The sequence below is a fragment of the Musa acuminata genome, chromosome BXJ1-1 (assembly GCF_036884655.1).
Source record: "Musa acuminata AAA Group cultivar baxijiao chromosome BXJ1-1, Cavendish_Baxijiao_AAA, whole genome shotgun sequence".
Classification (NCBI taxonomy): Eukaryota; Viridiplantae; Streptophyta; class Magnoliopsida; order Zingiberales; family Musaceae; genus Musa; species Musa acuminata.
The window spans coordinates 23,209,107-23,232,328 of NC_088327.1; the positions used below are offsets into that span (position 1 = coordinate 23,209,107).

The 23,222-nt window shown below is 36.3% G+C and overlaps 1 pseudogene; it reads right to left on the reverse strand.

Moving 5' to 3' along the window:
- LOC135679469 (uncharacterized) overlaps window positions 1-23,222 on the reverse strand; it is a 69,375-nt pseudogene that overhangs the window by 36,008 nt on the left and 10,145 nt on the right.

A 23,222-nucleotide genomic window follows, 5' to 3' on the forward strand; every position in this document is an offset into this window, starting at 1 on the left:
TTGAAGATGGTTTATTAATGGTTATATTATTGATTTTTATGATAAATCAAGATTCCTTACTCTTTGTTCACATATGATTTTGTCATTAAAGAGAAGATTTATCCTAATGAATCATGTTCTTTCTCTTGATTCCTCTATATTTATAACTTGAGATTTATTCTACATGAATCAAGATATGTTATTCTCCTATGAATCTTTTTGTTAGTTACTAAAGAGAAAATTTATCCAAATAAATCATGATATGTCACTTGACTTCTTGATGGTTAAAACTTGAGTTTTATTATGTACAGTCCCTTGTATTCATGAATTGTATACCTCATTACTCTTGATTTAAATTTATCTTTTTCGTCATGATTTAAAAATTGATGTAAAGGAAAAAGAATTACAATATTGTATTATTCCCTTCTTTTTGACAATGATAAAGGGGAGAAAGGATTAATAGTTTTATTACGTACACTCCCTTGTATTCAGAAGATTGGACGTCAGGCCGAAGATTGGTACCGCTAAGTCAGGTAGTGGAATCGCTTATGAGACAATGTACGTCTCTAGGAAACCTGGGCGGTGGTACTGTTGGGGCTATATGGGTCACTGAATGGGCCTTCCACTTGGCCCAAAACAGCCCCAACGTCTGATATATTCTACTCTAACCCAATGTCTGGTTCTTCTAACATGTTCCACTCTGACGTCCACTCTTCTGATATGTTCCACTCTAGCTCAATGTCTGATTCTTCCTGCTTTAATCAAATTGTGTTTCCATGATCGAAGCTAGTCCTGCGTCACTCAAAACACACATTAGATCATAACTTCATCAATTGATTTTATCATCAAAATTCGAGATTCAACAGAATGGTGCTTGAGCCAGGTTCTCTAACTTCGCTCAACTCTATCACACTCCCATTGTCTCCACTAAGAATGTTTTCCTTCGTAAGGAACACTACTCTCTTGGCTATAAAGACCTTTTGGTCCTCGTGGTGATAGAAATAATACCCACAAGATTCCTTGGGGTATCCCACGAACTTACACCGTTCCATCCTAGATTACAACTTGTCGAGGTTGTCTCTTACTATGGGCAGGGCAGTCCCAAATCTTAATAACCTCATGATTGAGCTTCTTCCCTTTCTATATCTCATATGGTATAGACACTACCGATTTAGTTGGAACTCTATTCAAAAGGCAAGTTGCGGTCTCTAGGGCGTATACCTAGAATGAGACAGATAGGTCGACGAAACTTATCATGGACCGTAGTATCTCTAATAGTGTGTGATTCCTTCTTTTAGATATACCATTGAGTTGAGATGTATAAGAATGTGTCCATTAGGATAGAATCTCATGGTCCTTGAAGAACTGGGTGAACTTTGTACTCAAATTCTCACCTCCTCGATCTAATCGAAGAATCTTGATACTCTTTCTAGTCTTGTTCACCATTTCATTCTTATACTCTCTAAATTTCTTGAAGGCTTTGGACTTATACTTAATCAAGTACACGTGTCCGTACCTAGAGAAATTATTAGTGAAAGTAATGAAGTAGGAGTAACCACCTATGACAAGAGTTGACATGAGACCACATATATCACTAGGTATCAGTTCCAACAACTCAGTAGCTAAATCTCTAGTTCCACTAAATGTAGAGTTGGTTAGTTATCCACGAAGGCAAGGCTCGCAAGTTGTATATGACTCATAGTTAGATGGATCTATATATCCATCCTTTAGAAACTTTTGAATCTTTCTCTCATGGATATGACATAGTCTACAATGCCACAGGTATGCACTATTCACCTCATCTCGTTTTCTCTTGGTCGCACTTATATTCATGATATATGGAGCAATGTCTAGCATAAACAAACCATTATGCATGTTCCTCTCATAATGATCTTATTATCTAATAATTTTGAATAACCATTGTTCTAAAGAACTAATTTATATCCATTAACTATCAAATATTAAATAAAAATAATATTTTTGATAATAGAAGAAAAAAATAACATACATCCAATGCAATAATAGCTCTACCAAGCAGATGTAAGACGACCTCGCCAACAATCACTACAGCAACTTTTGCTCTATTACCCATCTTGAGGTCCATCTCGCCTCTCACCAATCTCCTAGGTCTTGTCAGAACCTACAACGAATTGTAGATGTGATAAGTACTATCGGTATCTAATACCTTTGTACTATCACAAAAATCTTACAATTGGAGATTGATCATGAATGTACCTGGAAGCTTATTCAAGCTTCTATTTCACATTCTCTGTAAGGTAATCTTTGTTGTTCATCTTCTAATGCCCATCTTTGCTGTAGTGGAAGCACTAGCCTTTGTCATTTGTCGGGTCCTTCTTAGTAACCTTTGCTTTACCTAGTCTGCCCTTGCCCTTGTCCTTCTTAGGAGACTTTTCTATCTTCATTTTCCTTCTGGTCTCACCAGTATAGAAACCTGGCTTCTCTTTCTTGATAGTGCTCTCAGCCTCCCTCAACATATTAAGGAGCTCAGGGAGAGTCACTTCAAGCTTGTTCATATTAAAATTCATGATTAATTAAGAAAAGAATCTGGTAGGTACTGAAGCTTAAGATCCACACACAGGTTGTCCTGTAGGACCATTCCTAATCCTGTGAGTTTCTCTATCCACTCAATCATCTTAAGGACATAGTTCTGAACCGGTGTCCCTTTAGTCATCCTAACACGGAAGAGACTTTTGGATATCTCGCATCATTGAGTCATTCCCTATTCCTCAAACAATTTGTGTATATACAAGAGAATGAATCTGACATCTATCTTTTCATGTTATCTCTATAATTCGGAAGTTATAGAGCTCAACATGTAACACTAAACATGAGTGGAGTCATTTATGTACTTTACGTAGCAAGTGATCTCATCCTTGCTTGCCCCTTCCTCGGGCGTAGGCATCACTATATTAAGGACATACGCGATTTTCTCTACCATAAAAACAATTCTTAAGTTTCGGAGCCAATCCATGTAATTTGGACTAGTAAGGCAATTTACATCAAGTATGCCACTAAGAGATTTGAAAGTGACATGTTTCTGACAAATAGAAGATGTAGCATAAATAAATAACATACAGATTTTATAAAAAATAAGCAATCAAGATATGGACTTCTATCTTGATGTTGTTGAATCTCGGATTTTGATAATGAAATCAATTGGTAAATTATTTGATCCAAACTATATATTAAGAAAAGTGTGCATGATTAACTATGATGGCGATCAAGGCATAAAGAAAAATGAAGTGCCAGAGTCAAAATCAAGAATTCTTTGGGAGTTCGAGAGTTTGTCGGGAGTCCGGAGGTTCGTTTGAAGTGCCGCCGGAATTGACCGAGAAGAAGCTTGTCAGAACTCACCAAGAAGATCATTGTAAAGTTCAGGAGCTTGCTGGGAGTCCATTGAAAGATTGCCGATAGATCATCGGAAGTCCACCAGAAGATCACTAGAAGCCCGCTGAAAGAAACCTAAACTTACCAGACTTGTTTTGTTTAGTGTATGCCTCAAAAATCGAAGTTAGCACATAATTAGGGTAAGGTTTGGGAGGTAATCCTATTAAACCTGTTAAGGGCCTATTGGGCCCGTAATTGGACTAGTTTGGGCCGGATTCAAGGCCCAAATAGGTTGCTGAACCCTGTTTGGCAATGGCACCGCCCAACTGGGGCGATGGAACTGCCTAGGGCTTAGTCACCAAGAAGCTTGGGCGGTGGTACCGTCGACAATTATTGCTGTCAAGCAGTAGTACCGCCCTGTTAGGCGATGGTACCACCCTGTCAAGCGATGGTACCATTAGAGCCTAGTCTTCGAGGCTTTGTCAAGTGGTAGTACCGCCAAACTGGGTGATGGTACCACCTAGTGTTAGAGTGTCAGGCGGTAGTACCACCCAATACTGATGGTGGTACCGCTAGTACCCCGAAAACCCGGAATAAGATACTTTTAGGCTTCAATTTTGAAGCCATTGGGGCCTATAAATACCTCATTCCTTTCTGCATGAAAGTATATCAAACTGTGAATAAAATCTTGAAGTGTTGGAGTATGAAAAAATTGTAAAAGTGCTAAGTGTTCTCCTCCCTCTCTAAGTTTTATGATCATTCAAGTAAGGTGCGAAGCTGGTAAGAGTTCTCTCCTAAACCCGTGAAAATGAGAAAGTATTGTTAGAGGGTGCTTGGTCTTCGCCCATTGAAGGAAGATCATTAGTAGATGCTGGTGACCTCGACGGAGGCAGAATCGGAAGTGGACTATTATGGACTTAGCTAGTTTTGCCTAAGTCGTGCGGCACCTGTACGTGTCCGTCCGCAAAGGTCAACCTCCCCGAAACCTCCTATGGTCCCTTAGGACCTACAAAAGAGAAAACGGGTTAGAGAAAGCGCCTTACTCGAGATCCACAAGCAATCATTTTAGGAAACACTTCATAACCAAAGCAAATTACAAACAGACTTCACAAACTCTGAACGGTCGTACAACAAAGGATCCAAAATGGTCCACTATAGATCGAAATCTCCCACAAGTGTCCACATGACACAACCTTTATTTACAAGCCAAAAATGGCCACCAAACCTAACTAAATTGGGGTTGTTAAGCCTTCAACTGTCCCTCTATATGCTGTGTAAAGCATAAACAAACCAAAAGACACGGACATACATGAACATTATATCAAACATCATGTTTACAGTTTTATCCGTGATAGGACGTAGGTCACAACGGTTGAACCATTATAAATCCAGTGTGTTCTTTCCTTACTACTTTCTTTCATTACTTATCTGCACTCTACGCTTTACATTTACCCTAAGTCATTACTTTCATTACTTTCCGATATGGGCTTTGACGAAACGATTTTGTCGAACGAAACTTTCCAAATCAACGTAATTTTTATCGCTGCACTAATTCAACCCCCCTCTTAGTGATGTATTGATCCTAATAATTGGTATTAGAGCAGGTCACTCTCATTTTGGTTTGAAACCGAAAAGAGATGGCATTTGATGGCAACCAAGAGGGTCACTAAATCACACGTCCACCCATATTCAATGGGACGAATTACACCTATTGGAAAAATAGAATGAGGATTTTTTTAATTTTTATGGATTTTGAGTTATGGAACATTGTGGAAAACGATTTTCAAAAGTCTTTTCTTCCAATGAACGATTGGAATGAGTTGGAGAAGAAGACTTTCTCTTTAAATGTCAAGGTTATGAATGTTTTGTTTTACGATTTAGATAAAAATAAGTTTAATCGAGTATCTATTTGTGAAATGACGTTCGATATTTGGCATATACTCGAAATCATGCACGAAGGTACTAGTAGAGTAAATGAGTCCAAAATAAATTTTTTAGTCCATACTTATGAATTGTTTCGGATGAAACCAAGTGAGACCATTGGAGACATATACACCTGGTTTACGGATGTCATCAATGGTCTAAAAGCGCTTGGTAAAAATTTTTCTAACTTTGAACTCGTTAATAAAATATTAAAATCTCTTCCAAAGAATTGGGACCCTAAAGTTACAGCCATTCAAAAGGCCAAGGATTTGAATAATTTCCCTCTCGAAGAACTTATCGGGTCGTTAATGTCCTATGAGATGACTTGCAATGCTCATAAAGAGCTTGAGAATAACCTTGCAAAGAATAGGAAGGATATGATACTAAGAACTTATGAATACCACTTGAAAGGAAGTTCAAATGATGAGGACTATGATGATGACTTGGGACTCTTGACAAGAAAGTTCAAAAAATTCATAAAAATAATTAAATTTTAAAATAATACTAAAAATAAAATTGAACCCAAGAAAGAATAACTTATATGCTACGAATATAAAAAACTGGGACATTTCGAAAGTGAATATCCCCAAGTGAAGAAGAAACAACCAAAGAAGAAGAAGGCGCTCAAAACATCATGGGATGATTCGAGCTATTCTGAAGATGAAGAACAAAGCAACAAGAAAATCACCAACAACGCACTAATGGCTGTCAAAGATGAGGTAAGTGGTTCTTTAGATACAAATTTATCTTTCAATGAGTTTTTAAGTGCCTTTTATGATTTGTTCGATGAATGTAGAATAATGTGCAACAAGTATAACTATGCACTAAGTATAGTGCTTTTTAATATTATGATACGCTTCTTGATGATGGTATAATACATGCAAAACTCTAAGAATTAGGCATGTTAAATCTTTCTGATGCATGAGTTTCTCTTTTATACTTCTCGGATTTCTTGATTTTTTGTAACTTAAATTTTCTTTTTAAATTGAGATCGTTTCCTATGAATTCTTTATCATTCTATTTACAAGAAAAGAGATTTGATTTATGAAGTTTGATTCATGGATTTTTGATCTTTCATTTGATGATCCTTTCCCATGAATTCTTCCTCACTCTTCTCACGAAAGAAAAATTTTTAATTAGGGACTTTTAGTATGTGATGATCATTTGCAAGAATAGGGATTTGATTTTGTATTGACATCTTGATTCTTTTAATGAATCCTTTCTCTTTGCTAAAATAGAAGCTTGATTCAATGAAACTCATTTATTATGGATTTGACTTGGTTCAAATCCTTTCATGAATTTGGTTCTTGATTTCTTATGGAGAATAAATTCCTCCCTTACTCTTCTTCATCTTCTTCTTATTTTTATGACAAAGGAAGAAATAAACTTGCATATCTTAAGAAGAACCAAAAAGTTTCTAAGCAAAAATGCTAGCTTCTCACTTTTTATACAAAGTTTTTACTAAACTTCTCATGTTTGCTAGCATGGATAAATTGGTGTAGAACCTACTTGAATATTTCAAAAAAAAAACACTTGCATTGTTGAATGGTTCTCCTTTTTGTTGATAACAAAAGGGGAGAAATGTAGCAAATTGATAACAACTTGACATTATGAATGCTTGAAATAATGTGTAAAATATATCATATCATAAATGCTTGAATGTATTACGAATACTTGAAATATGATTGGTATCGTCTAATATATCGTAAATACCTAAAAAATATCAAAATGTATCGCATATGCATCATATGTATCATAAATGCTTAAAACGCATCGTAATATGGCATGGATACTTGAAAATGTTTCATTCTTAAAATCATGCTTGATTTCGTATCATAATGATAAATGTGGCAAATTGATGACAACTTGGCATTATAAATGTTTGAAATAATGTGTAAAATGTATCGTATCATAAATGCTTGAATGTATTGTGAATACTTGTTGAAATATGATTGGTATCGTCTAATACATCGTAAATACTAAATATATGAAAAATATCAAAATGTATCACATATGCATCGTATGTATTCAAAGACCTTGAATTCAAGAGTGACTTTTCTCAAGTATGGCATATAGATAGGGAGAGGTAAGGTTAACTCCGTCATCAATTGATTGTCATCATCAAAAAGGGGAAGATTGTTTGATCCAATCTATATATTGAGAAAAGTATACAGGATTAACTACTATAGCGATCAAGGCGTAAATTGATAAATTGTTTGATCCAATCTATATATTGAGAAAAGTATATAGGATTAACTACTATAGCGATCAAGGCATAAAGCAAAACGTAGTACCGAAGTCAAGATCGAGAATTCTTTGGGAGTTCGAGAGTTCATCGGGAGTCCGGAGGTTCGTTGGAAGTGCCGCCCGAATTTGCCGAGAAGAAGCTCATCGGAAGTCACTAAGAAGATCATCGTGAAGTCCAAGAGCTTGCCGGGAGTCCGCTGGAAGATTGCCGAAAGATCGTCGGAAGTCCGTCGGAAGATCGTCGGAAGCTCACTAGAAGAAATCTAGACATATCAGACTTGTTTTGTTTAGTATATGCCTTAAATGAAGTTAGCACATAATTAGGGTTAGGTTTGGGAGGTAATCCCATTAAACCTATTACGAGCCAACTGGGCCCGTAATTGGACCGGTTTGGGCTGGATTCAAAGTCCAAACAGGTTGCTAAACCTTGTCTGACGCTGGCACCACCATACTAGGGCAGTGGAACCGCCCAGGGCTCAGTCACCAAGAAGCCTGGGCAGTGGTACCATCGATAATTATTGCTGCCAAGTGGTGGTACCGCCCTGTTAGGCGGTGGTACCATCCTGTCAAGCGATGGTACCACTAGAGCCCAGTATTCGAGACTCTGTTAGGTGGTAGTACCGCCAGACCGAGAAGTGGTACCACCCAATGTCAGAGTGTCAAGCGGTGGTATCGCTAGTACTCCGAAAACCTGGGATGAAACACTTTTAGGCTCCAATTTTGAAGCCATTAGGGCCTATAAATATCTCATTCCTTTCTGCATGAAAGTATATCAAATTGTGAATAAAATCTTAAAGTGTTGAGGTGTGAAAGAATTACAAAAGTGATGTGTCCTCCTCCTCCCTCTCTATGTTTTATGATCATTGAAGTGAGGTGTGAGACTTGTAAGGGTTCTTTCCTAAACCCATGAAAAGGAGAAAGTATTGTAAGAGGGTGGTTAGTCTTCACCCATTGAAGGAAGACCATTAGTGGACGCCGGTGACCTCGACGGAGGAGAAATCGGAAGTGGACGTCAGTCACAATGACCGAACCACTATAAATCCGATGTGTTCTTTCCTTACTGCTTTCTTTCATTACTTATCTACACTCTAGGCTTTACATTTATCCTAAGTTATTACTTTCATTACTTTTCGATACGAGCTTTGACGAAACAATTTTATCAAACGAAACTTTTCAATCAACATAATTTTTATCACTGCACTAATCCCCTCCCCCCTCTTAGTGACATATTGATCCTAACAAGCTTAGGGTGGTATTTTATATTTTCCCTATTGATTAGATTTTTTTTGAAATTACAAGAACATTTGCATAAATATGTTTAGCCTCAGGTCTAGTGTCAGTGCCATACAATACTGTTTTAACTATCATGGTCATCAGTGATTTAAAAAACGCTACGCGCCAAAAGGCGCCAAGGTCCAAAAACGCCCGAGGCGCTAGGCGCTCGCCCAGGCGCTCACCCGAGCGAAGCGAGGCGCTAAAATATAAAAATATAAAATATAATTAATAAATATAATTATTTAAAATTTTAAATAAAAATATAAAAATATATAATATAATTAATAAATATAATCACATTAACAGTATAAACCTGCTGACGGAGAAACGAGGAAGCAGCGGCGAGCGGCGGCAGCAGCGGCGAGCGGCGGTAGTGGCGGCGAGCGGCAGCAGCAGCAGCAGCAGCAACGGCGAGCGGCGGCAGCGGTAGCGGGAAAGGGAAAGGGAGCGGAAGGCGCGAGCAGCGGGAGGCCTCGAGGGAGGCGCGAGCAGCGGGAAGGCTCGCGGGAGGGCTCGCAGGAGGCGAGAGGGCTCGCGGGAGGCGCGAGCAGCGGGAGGGCTCGCGGGAGGCGTGAGCAGTGGGAGGGCTCGAGGGAGGCGCGAGCAGCGGGAAGGCTCGCGGGAGGGCTCGCAGGAGACGCGAGCAGCGAGCGGGCTCGCGGGAGGCGCGAGCAGCAGGAGGGCTCGTAGGAGGCGCGAGCAGCGAGAGGGCTCGCGGGAGGCGCGAGCAGCAGGAAGGCTCGCGGGAGGGCTCGCGGGAGGCGCGAGCAGCGGCAGCGGGAGCAGCGGGAGCAGCGGCAGCGAGCGACGAGATCGCGATCGGGATCGGGATCGGGATCGGCAGCAGGTTAGTGTTGGGTTAGGGTTAGGGTTAGGGTTGGGGTTATATCGGTTTAGTTGGTTCGATTGAACAAACTAACAACCGAACCAGGACCGAACCAGACCTAAAATTCTGGTTCGGTTTACCCAGGCGCTCGCCCGAAGCGCCCAGCGCCTGGGCTCGGGCGAGCGCCCAGGCGGCGCCTGATTGAAGCGCGCCGCCTTGGACATTAGCGAGGCGCTCGGGCCTCGCCTCGCCTCGCCCGAGCGCCTAGGCGAGCGCCCGAGCGCCTTTTGCAATCACTGATGGTCATCATGACAATAATTTTCAAGAAAAGTTACTCTTTGAAAGTCTAGTTCTACTTTTTCGGTTGTCTATCATGTCCTACCGAATCTTTAAGAAAATATGTACATGCCAAATTCTCATGAAGAATTTGTTCACTTTTGTTTGTATTTTGCAATATGGAAAATTAGTTCCACGTCCAACCCAATAGGTATTATGTTTAATCATTATACCCTAACATGTATCAAGAAGCAAATATACACAAATCTAAATCTTTAAGGTTACACGTAAAATCTAGAGGGACAAATATGGTATTATAAAGGTTTGGCAAGTATATATACAAAAATTTGAAGATAAGCAAGCAAAATACAAAGTAACAAGGCTTCTTATGAATCAACAAACATAGTAGAAACACATACCCTAGGTGTTAACAATGGTTCTGCTGTCGTTGATGACGAGAACAATAACTGCTCCAGGGTCTGAATAAGGGTGCATCTGCACCGTAAAAGATGCAAAGCATTTATTAAATACGCATATTAACGAATAACATCAAAACATATGAAAGGTGACTATCGTGATAAACACGTATCACAAATGCTATGTGATATACAAGACATACAAGAATAAATATGTGTACACATATCACAAATCCTATTGTGATATACAAAAACTAATAAATATGTATATTAATGCATATCATGAATATTTCTACAAAGAGTTCATTCTGATTATCCTCATAACATTGATGTGAAAAAGCATATGAAAAGTTGCTAAGTAACCTACTAGATAACATTTTTAATTCAAAAGGAAAAAAGATTGACTTGATCCATCCCTAGAAGGTTAGGGTCGAGTATGAGCCGCTATTAGAAAACAGGGTATGACTTATGCAATAACATGGGGCTGGCTATAACGCTTTCTTTTTCTCAAAAACTGCTAGTCCAATATTGACTCATTCTATTCCCAGTCTCTGGTACAGTAAATCTAAGTTTGTACACATGATAAACAAAGTTCACTTACAATTCATTAATACATCGTCTTCGGTCAGGGTCGAGTATCCTGATTATCCTCATGACATTGATGTGAAAAAGCATATGAAAAGTTGCCAAGTAACCTACTAGATAACATTTTTAATTCAAAAGGAAAAAAGATTGGCTTGATCCATCCCTAGAAGGTCAGGGTCGAGTATGAGCCACTATTAGAAAACAGGGTACGACTTATGCAATAACATGGGGCTGGCTATAACGCTTTCTTTTTCTCAAAAACTGCTAGTCCAATATTGACTCATTCTATTCCCAGTCTCTGGTACATTAAATCTAAGTTTGTACACATGATAAACAAAGTTCACTTACAGTTCATTGATACATCTTCTTCGGTCTTCTGGAAGAGAGTTTTCGAGTTCAAACTGAAGAGACAGCAAGTCAGACTGCAATCCTGATATCTGCTGAACTATACCATGTGCTGATACATATGTCGGTAATGCTAATTGAGAATCTAAAAGAAAAGCATATCAGTGTAACTAAATATATTATAATCAAGGTTGTATTGAGTCATTATGAATATCAAGGATTACTCGAATGGATGCTTAGAAGATCCCGGACAATATGCAGAAATGTATCACGGTCATCAACTGCCCCTTGTTCATGTACTTCTGATGCAGCTTGAATAAGGGAGAGACAATGACCCTGCATGGCAAGCAAAAGCCAAAACACAAGTGACATACAAGAATATTTCTATTTGGTAATCTCCCTAATGCATAAAAGTTTAAATGGGAATGAGGATAGGATTTGAACAAATAGAACACAAGCATTGGTATCAATTTGGAACTTGAACCAGCCCTCCTACATATGATGCTGAAATGATGAATAGTTGTTTGCATACCACGCGACCATTGCCTGCTGATAGATAGCCTTCCAACTCTGACTCAATCACTTTAAGCAATGAATAAGCCCCAAGTATCGTCTTTCGCTCCAGTTGACAAGCTATTTCAAAAATTGATGTCTGGCAAGTTGATTAACTAGATGACTAATATACTGCAAAACATGAGATTCTTTAGTATGATCCACCATCATGAATTCAACAAAAGAAGAAAAGAATGTGCCAATAGAATCACATTGTTGAAAATAGAATGATGAGATCAAAATAGTGCTTGAAGTACTCCGCCGAATACAAAAAAGACGATAAGAAGTCACAACCACAAAATTTTCACATTTTGATACTAAATAAATGAATAAATCCATATTGTCATGTCATTATGTAGACAGGCTTCTTTTACCCATTGAAAAGGGATCAAAAGTGCACAATTTTGTTGTTCTACCCAGTAATTTTGTTGCATGACAGTCACTGCCAGATTCATTAATTTTACAAGTCATGTATAACAATACATTGTCCTCGTACTCGGTGAAGACTTCTGATAGGAGGATTTTTTGGATGGAAAGTCAATATCTCAGCTAAAAAGCTAGAGTTTTTTTATTACTTTTGCAAACAATTCGCGATGATGTTAAGTCTATAATGGTTGTCATCGCCTTGTGCTTCTTTCCCTCTCACTCTCACACTCACTCATTTTCATTGTCACACTCTTTCTTCTCTCTCTTGTAGTCCTTATTTCATAATCCTAATTGATAAAATGATATACACTTGTCTATTTTTCGCTTCAAAGGAAAAGGGATAGTCCTTGTACAAGGGATAAAGTTCCAGGTTGTTTCATCATCAACACATTAAAGAGAATTGCCTAAATAATTACTTCAAACATATTTTCAGCCAAATATATTACCATCAGATATGGGGACATCTAGATGGTGGTACCAAAAAAAGTTTTCATTGGTTACTCTTCTGCACAGAACTTCTGGCATTACTCATTTGTAAATTTAATTTTCTTATAAGAAACAAGGATCACCATGTTGTTTAGAACAGGATGGCATACGTCAAAAGTGTACACATAGAAAGGCGCTGGCACCAAAAATGATGTCCCAAAAACAACAAGAATAAAAAAAAGACTAGATATTAAATAAACAATCTGCAAAGTTAAACAAAAATTATTTGTTGCCTCATTTTAATAACAGTTCCAGCATGATGGAGAAATCAACAAACAATACTATTGTTATAACACCAAATATCAGGAAGCCCCAGCATTTACAATCAGGATTGCTTGCCATTGATACTAGCACCATAAACAGTGCACACTATATTGTTTACATGAAACCATGGAACTTTCCATTGCTCTGCAGGCAAGAAGGTGCAGTTTCAAAAAAAAAAAAAGAAAAAATCACATCAGAGCACACCTTTGTGTTAGTAAGGGCCAGCATCTGATCCTGCATGGAGTGCTTATTATTTGACCTAATTCTTAACAGGTAAATGCTGATTTGAGGTCTCATACAGCATACTGTGTCAGGTTTAGCCAACAGGAATTCACAGTCGTCTGAAAGGTATGGACAATTCAAGCTGTGTTCTTCAAATACAACTATAATGGGTAATCGGATAAACAGATATTACAAAGGATTTTATTAAATTAACTCAAATATTACAAGGAGACTCCATGGTTGAAGAACAAAAAAGAGGGAGTTCAATTAAAAAGTTGGCATTTAAGGGAGGAAAATTCAAGGAAAAGAATGTCTCTCATGTGAAATGTTATTCTTAGCCAAACCATAATTCCTCATGCTTAATGAACTGCATGTTAGTCCATATTCCATTAGATGCTACAGGATTTGACTCGTGTGAATTTGATTACTTGTGAAGAAGCAAGACAAAAAGTTGCATATGCCATATAGTGCACTAAAGAGTAGAAGTGTGTGGATTTTTGTCAGTTTTATTCTTCCCGTGAGTAGTTACCACCAATGCACTCTCACCCAATTCCATCACTAGCCTCTCTTCATCTTGAACACACATGTCAATTAATTCATTGATTGACCATTTGTCATTATGTGTATTATATGAAATCTTAAAAGGCTTATATTAATGTGGAAGGGTATTCATAATATAGTGCACCAGGAAAGATTTTGCCATATTAACCTCGGGTTTCTTAAGTTGAGTTGTAATATCTCGCATTTGCATTATATGCTCATGCACACCATTTATGTTGGTGAGTCCGAGGGATGAGAATATCATTATTAAGGTACTTGCTAGTGCCTTTTTTGAAGTGATGAATTGCTCATTGATAACTTGTAGCAAGTCTCGGACCTTCTCATGTTGGTCAACAGAACCATGTATGCCAGCAGTTATTTTAGTCTTGATAAACATTATGTTGGGCCGATTGGATCACTCCCATCGTTCATATAATGCGACCTCAACTAGAGTGCTGGTATTAGTGACTGTAGGTGATTTGTTCTTCCTAATGGCATAATCAATATCCATCCGCTCTAAATAAAGGAGAATCCTCTCCATCCATATCTTATAGTTATCACCCTGAGAATGTCACATCGAATATCAAAGAAATTAACAGTTTGAGAAATGACATAAAATCAAATATGTTATGTCAAAATTTAAGGCTTAATAGATTAAATTGCATGTTTTACCAATGTTAAACATCCCAAAAGATAAATCTCATGACATAAAAATTGGCTATGGGTTAATATTTTAATTCAAATAGTCTTTATGAAAAAACTATCAAATTATATTCAAATTCATAATCCATGTGGGTAAATTATAAATTAATATAATCAAATATTCATATATAATATATAAGCATTTTACCGACTAAAAATACTGAAAATGTTATATTTTCATGATTTTCAACATGAAATATATCAAAAGGTTTAAAAACGAAACCAAAATCAAGCCATATTCATGGTATAAAAATAAAAACTCTTTCATATCAAGGTAAAGGTTAATCGCTTTGATACCAACTGTTAGAAAATTTAATACGAAAATGTGTTTCTAAACCACCATAATAGGAACACAAGAAAACTAATGCGGAAACGAAAATTGTGTACCTCTAGCCATTGTTGTCGAAAATTTCAACAATGGTTTCTCTTTGTATTTTGACACTTCTAGGCTCAGAACTCTCACATTAGATGGTGTTGGAAATCCTTTAGACTTGAGAGAGAGATAGAGCCAAAACCAAAACCCTCGTTTATATAGACGTTCTCCCATCAAGAACATTTATTGATGCCTTCTAATAGTCAAGAAATCTATTGGTGCCTAATGGATCCTTCCTATGTTAAACCATAAAGATAAACTTTAGGCCACTATACAACAAACTAAAAATGAAGATATTCAAAGATTGATTATAAACACAATAGAATCTTTAAGACTAGGTGTGGTCTTTGCCATTTGATTTCCCTTGTTAAGAGCGAGCTTAAGAGAATCATCAATATTGGTAGCACCATAAAGGTTTGGGATGACCCTTGGCTTTGTAATATTCCTTCGAGTAGATGGCCCACTTACTTTAATATTAATGTTGCTATGAACATTGATACCATATCTGATCTTATTATTAGAGGAATTTAGTTATTTTGTAAGATCTTTTCTACCCTCTTCTGATTTGAAGTATTTTTCATATTCATATTCCCCAAGTCCCATATGCTGATGCATGGATCTAGACCCTTACCCCTAAAGGTCTAATCAACGCCAATGATGCATATAGATTTATTAAAGAGGATGACTAGAATAAGAAAAATTATTAGACAAGTTGAAAGGTATTATGGTAACTTGTAGTTGCCCAAAGATCAAACCTTTCAATAGAAAACTTTTAAAAGGGCCTACCTACAACCGATCAATTTGCTCAAATCTTGCACTTCTAATCTTAACTATACCTGATTTATCACCTCTTTACTGACTTCTCCAAACATTTTCTTTTTTAGTATAATTTGCTACCTCTATTTGGTCCTTAGTTATGAAAAGACTTCTATACTCCCTCCTATCCTTCAATAGCTAGGATGAAGAGTCCTGGTTAGAGGAAGGAACAAACTTATTGCTAATGAAATTATAATTTCAACATGAAGGGCTCGGACTAGGTACTTGACTTCAACACCCTTTCCAGAGCCAATATAAATCCTTTGATTTCGATAAGCAAGCCTAAACAAAACTCTGGATCAGTGAGAATAACCGAAATCCTGATCACAAGCACTTTAGAAAGAGTAGTGAATGTTGAAACTAGATAGCATAAGCCAAGAAAATTCGTTCTACCAAGTGACACTATCCAATCATTCCGTATCTACATAATGTAATTCTAGTTACCTGAGAAATGAACGGTCCAAAACCATTAATAAATTGCTCACTAATTTCATCAGAACAAAGACACCTTAATAAGCAAAGATCGGAGGTCAAGGAGTTTATAGATTATTAAATTTTGGCTGTACTATTCCATGATAATTTTAAAAAACAGAGGGAAAGACCCATGTTATAGGAATGTCATTTGGTCACTAATCCTTGTAAAAAATGATAAATAACAATCACCATGAAAGAACTCTAGGATCACAAAAAAGGTAGCTTTACATTTAATATTCTATTTAAAACCACAAAAATATATAGAAAAATATATTTTTCTTTAGAATTTCTGACTTCTTCATAATCTCGAGCTCAAAGCAACATTAACATAACCAATGAATCCGACAGCACCTAAACTTATTCAGCCAGATAGCAAGCAACCACGATTGTGAGTGTTTGAATTTAAGTCACAAACATTGAAAAGTTCAACATTATATGACCCTAATAAATATAACCAATCATACAACATTTCTAATCTTCACCTATTGTTTTGTTGTTGGCAACACTTTATGAATTTTGAAGGAGACAAATACAACAGGATGTATAAGTTACTAAATATGACATGTCATGTAAGACTAGGTAAGTGACATCAATGAAATATTTTCTATGTAACATTAGAGGATGGAGTTCATGCCAAAAAAACCCTCAAAAAGATATATTTCTGAATTTCATCATTCAATGACCCAAAGCAATAATATACTCCTAAATTCTGGACCTCTAGAAATGCACACTTAGAGAAACCATAGGACTATTCACTATATCATGTTCAACCGAGAGAATAAGAAACATACTTTTGATCAAGGTTCGTCGTACCGTACCGTACCGGCGTTTCGACTCGTGCTCGGTACGGTACGGTACGGGTGTACCGACCGGTATACCAAGGTGTACCGAGCACTGTAGCACTGCTACATTGTGCTACAGTGTTACTGTAGCGCTGCTACAGTACGGACCGGTACAGGGCGGTCCGCGTACCGACAACTTGTCGGACCGGTACATACCGCCCGTACCGGGCGGTATGGCTCGGTACGGCAAACCCTGCTTTTGATCAAGATTCACAATTTTGGTTTGTACTGGCTCGGTACGGTACATATCGAGGCATACCATATCGAGAAGTACATCTAAAATAGGATACAAGTCGGTAATGGTTGAAATTTCGACTGTTACTGCCCAATACAACCCTGTATCGAGCGATACGGGGCCAAAAATTTGGCACCGGCTGATAGCAGGCAGTCCGCGCGTCGAGAGGCTCTTGGACCAGTACGTACTGCCTATATCGGGCAGTATACATCGAAATTAAAAACCATGTTTTTGATAAGTGGAGCAGTATAAGCTAATTGTGCAAATTATAAGTGATTAATCAATAGAAAAAGTATTATCTTTAGTGCCTTTATATTCAACTCCAACAAGGTAGGCTTTCTTTGGAGTCAGGGTCTGCCGTACCGGCACACCTGGGTGTACCGCTCGGTATACCGTATCGTACCGGTACCGAGCCCAGGTCGAAATACCGATACAGTATGGTATTGCAAACCTTGCTTTGGACAAACCTACATTCTTAATATGATAATTCTTTAGTTTTAAAATGATGAAAAAATGAGCTAAATATCAGTTTGCAATATATTTTTGCAGAAAAGTGCAAAGTGAAAGCACACAAATCAACAAGAAAAAGAAAAAGCTAAAGGAATTGATATGTGTAAAAATATTATTGATGAATGCTATGGTGACAAATGAATATCTAGAATGCAATTCAAGAATTAGTTAATGTCTCTTTTTTCCTTCTTACATAAATATAGCAGAGACTAACAGAAGTCACAATTCCTATAGAGTAATTGCTAATAGTTCGCAAGAAATATTATAGAATGTTGAGGGGCAAGCCAAGAGTTAAACAAGAATGAGAAACAAGTAAACAAATAGACTATTCAATAATAAAATTTGAGAAACCCCTAAATATATTTTCTAGTAAAGGACTAATATAATAGTTTTAAAAAAAAGATAAATAAACATGATTCTCAAATTCCAATAAGTGAAGCATCAATGCTCTGAGCCTCTTTGTCCCTAATGAACAAAAGAAAAAATGTGCTTTGATCATAAAATAAAAAAAAGATAAGCCTCAACATATGACTAAAGCATCACAAATGGTAATTTATAAGAAAGCTTTTGTAGGTAAAATATCCATGTAGCATGAACCATGAAGCAATTTGATAACAAGCTAATCATCATGATGATTGTCGTGATGTTATAATAAGCATTTCATGACTTAAATGTTTCTACTGGAATTATCATGAAAATTTAAACTTTTTACCATATGTGATATTAGGAATTGCAAACAATAATCACAACAGCTGTTGCTAACTTAATCTCATTAAATAAACTGGGAATTGGCATGAAGAAATACTGATTCAGAGGTTAGTTTTATGCTTGCAAGGCGCATAATTCAAACCACAAGGTGTGGATGCTGAAACTTGTGATAAATGATAGCAACACCATAATTAAAAATACTGAAACAATAGCCATGTCATTAGTTGGTGAGCATTTGTATGAAACTTAACAAGCTTCACTAACAATCTCATGAAGATTGCTACTAGTCTTCTACAAGTCAACAGCTGATTCAACAAAAGATAAATCCCAGAGACTAAAATAATCACAAATTAGAACCTTTAGACTCGACTAAGATCCTTTAATCCAGATGGACCAGAACTACACTATCACTATAATCAAGCATTTGTTAACTGTTGATATAGTAAGCTAACTTCCACAATTTAGAACTTATCAGGCCCTGTCTTGAGTCCAGCAGAAGACATAGTCTATTCATAGAAAGTCATGTACCTCTGTTCATATCACAGAAAAAAACCATAATAGACAATCATAATGCCTCATTTTCATCAAACTCATAGAATTATTTGTTTGATATCTCTATACTATTATATTATTCAATTTGGTTTACTATTCTCATAGGTCTAATGACTGTTTTTTAAAATAGAAATTATGACACGTCATACTAAAATTGGAATATTTTAAGCTTGGATTTCACTCTTGAATTTATCTTTTATGGAGATTATTTACTATATACTAACTTATTGAAACCATTTCAGATTATAAATTATATAATTTATAATCAGTTTTTTCAACAGCATTTGAGTGGTTGATGAGGACAGCTCTTTTGATTGTCAAACACAATTATAGTTGCATAATTGTCATGCTTCTCTCCCTATATAATCAATCAAATGCCCTCCAATTATAGATTTTGAATAAAAGATTCTCCTTAGATTTGGTAAGTTTTTTAGGAGTTCTAATTATATTCAATTTAGTTGAAAAAAATTTCTAGTTAAATTAAAATTTCTACGTGAATTAGGATTTATTCTAATAAATCTCAAGATTTTGATGAGAGAAAAAAGTAAGACATTTAAGTGCTCTCGGAGATCTTGAGTTAAAGTGAAAAGTACTTTAGATTTATATAAGAAGATGTTAAAAAAAAATCATGCGAGGGAGAATAACTCAAAAAACCTCATAGTTAATCTTATATAATGAAGAATTCAATTTTTTTCTATAAATATAGGTAGAAATTTATCAAACCAAGTTAATCTTATGTTGATTTTCTGAAACACTATTTATTTGTCAATCTGCATATTTTGATTCATTTGTCTACTATTATTTTTATATTGATAATCAAATGTTTTCAATAATTTGTGCCAAGTTATTGTTCATTGAAATTTTTTTTAGAGTAGTTTGACTAGAGAATTTTCACAAACACACATGTTTTGGTGGTTTCGAGGTATAAAATTATATATATTTTACTATTTTTATTTTTATATACCCATGATATATCATCTGTATATTGTGCCTGATTTACATATCTGATATTACAAGGATCCTATCATTTATAATGTCCTAGTTGTTTTAATTAGCAACAACAACAATCATAATGAAGACATTGATTCATATTTTTATTCTGTCGCATTTTACTAACGATGATTGTTTGACAAGTTATGTTTCTAATATTAATATCAATTTGAGTTCATTATAACAATCAATTGATGAAGACTAACAATGTCGGCATATCTATAAGTTTTTTTTTGAGCTTTGCATGAATACATTAAATTGGCATAGGATATTAGCAGTAGATAGGAACAAATAGAATGAGACAACCAAAACATGAAGTTGTCTGCATCTATCAAATTGCTTAGTTTAACTACAAACCATTTTAATAGATGGAAGGCTGCAGAACTCAAACAAGGGAAAAAGAAGAATGCAGTAAATGAAACCTGAAACCGGCCACGGTTTATTGACTCGATGTGGGGCTGTGGCTGACTCGACCTGCATCAACCTGTCAAATAATCTCATCTATGAAATATTCTCTTAAGTCAAGAAAGAAAGAAATAGAATATCATAGAATCACTTTTCTGATAGGAAAAAAAAAGTAAAGTTGATAGTAAAAGTCTATGACAGTTATCATTTCTATATGAAAGCATACAAAAGCACTCATCACTATGTTTACTTCACCGCCATAGTAGCCACGAACTGTGCCCAAAAGCAATTCCTACCAACAAATCTATGTGGTCACCGAACAAGTTTTGCACACCAACAGTCATTACAAGCATTACTATTTATTCGCTCATCTAGTTCCTGGTTTTCATCTTCACACTACTCTCGGAAAACATAGCTTCCACACTTGACCTTTTATGAGGTGAATGTTTACGAAAGTTCACTTACAAAAATGCAGGCAACTTGGGTATACAACCAAGGTGACCGCAGAGAGCATGTGCGATGCTACTGCTTGTCAAAGAGAATTATAGGAGGATAGAAATAGCAATGGCATGGCAAGGCGAAATCAGATATCAATCAGCTCTGACCAAGAAAGGGTGTTGACAGACACCACATTCGATTGTTTGGGAGCCTGAGGCAGGAACTTACACCTGAAACTCAAGGTAAATATCGTAGAATTCAGTCCTAACAACACATCAGCAAAATTCCAGTTTGGAAAATAGATGAAGAGATAAGGAGAAAGCTTATCATGTTGCAGAAAAATAAAAGTTCTGATATTATAGACCTGAAGGTGGACTGTGTAGATGGGACATGCTACTTCCCTCGTTGGCTTCCAAGACTCATCAGAATTTGAACCTATGAAATAGGTACTACCATAAATTAGTCAATAGTAGTACATGTTATATCAGAAAACATAGTATAATGTTCTACAATATAGCAGTAAAGTACCCGACTTACGATTCTTGTTCAATTCCTCCTGTTGCAAAAATCAAGACCAAAACCTTAATTATTCATCATAATATCTGGGTTAAAGAAGTTAGATGCAAGAACTAATAAAGCTGGCTAACTGGATCATTTTCCAACAATGAGAAAAATATGCCCTCCATATAAAGTACCACAGCGAGACATCTGTTTAAACATGATGGTCTATAGCAATAAAAAAGACTGCACCTGAAGCCTTCGCACAAGATCTTCATGACTTTGCAGACCGGCAGGTTTGCTGACAGCTTCTTTTGCATTACTTAACCTTTAAGAAACTTCTGCCTATTCAACGTGAGAGACTCCCATGTAACATCAAGCAAATCACTTCTCAAGTCGTGTTTTTCAGTTAATGCTCAGAATATCTAACATTCATACTAACAACCATGCAATTTTAAGTTTCAGTACTTAAATTAGCAGATCAAGCATGTTAGGGCTGTTTTATTTCCACAGTTTCTACACTATATGTGAAGAAAAACGAAATTTTCTAGCTTTATACAAAATTAAATTTCACATGACTGTGAGATTTACATAGTTCACAAAAGTTAATTCAGTAATTTTCACTATCCCAGGAAATTAGTTCAGCAACCACAAAGTACATAATCTGGCCCCATTGACAACACCTTTCTCTAGTGAAAGTTAATCAAAATTGGTGACCACATGTCAGCATTTGGTGACAAGTCAACACTAAGTTCACACATGCAAAGCAACTTGCCAACTCTAATGTTTACATGTAATATGAACTCAGAGGGCCTGAACACAAGACAAGACAGTAAATTTCTCGATGACAAACTAGTTCAAATTTTTTGTAGAACATCCATGAACAAAGAAAAGAATGTTCAAGTAAGACAATTCAAGCTATAATGTAAGTGTACCACCACTGGCTAATAATAGCCATAATGTAAGAACTAGTTCAGATCTTTTGTAGAACATCCATGAACAAAGAATAGAATATTGATCAACTAAGACAGTTTACGCCATAATGTAAGTGGGACTACCGCTGGCTGATAATAGTGTTTTATCAACCTAAGGTGCAAAATCTAGCTAATGGACTTGTAGCAAATCCTCTGGATGAAAATTCAATAAAGATGTAAAATGAAAAGTAATTCACTCAATTGGCTAAACACTTTCTTTAAATTTAAAATGAAAAGTAATTCACTCAATAAAGATGTAAAATGAAAAGTGTTTTTTCTTTAAAAAACACTTTCTTCACCCTTATGATTAATGATAATACTAAAATATATGAGTCTATCACTGCAGATTGTTTCAAGGAGGATCCTTATAAAAACACAAATCTCTTTAAAAGACAGTCAATGGTCAGTGGAGGGGTAAAATGTTTTTAGCAAACCTAGCTTCCAGAAAAGAAAAAGATCTCCTTTTAGCAATAATACATCAGATTTTATATGAGATTGGAACAACAAATAACTACTGCTAGAAGAAGACCCATTATAAATATAATATCTTAAAAGACTTAAATAATGTTTACCATCATCATCTCGACTTCCAGAATATCAACAACCAAAACTTTCTCCTGAACCCAAAAGGTTATGCAGACACCTAAATTTGAACCACTATTTAATATACATTATCAGTGAAGACCAACCTGACATAGTTCAAACTTAAAACTGCATATCTCTACAAGCATCAATTTTCAGGAGTAAGAAATGACATCATCAAAAGTACAAAAACCAATTTGTGCAATGATGTTAAAAGCAAAGGATAAACCAGTCAATATACCATGCATCTATCACAAACTCGGACTTGCTGAGCATTTTCTTCTGCAGTGAGAGCAATTCTACCCTTTGTGCACTTGTCGCAGAAAATATCGCCACAATTCCTGCAATGATGCTGAAAGTAAAGAATGGAATTGTCATGCTATATCACAAGGAAAATTGTGATATCAAACAAT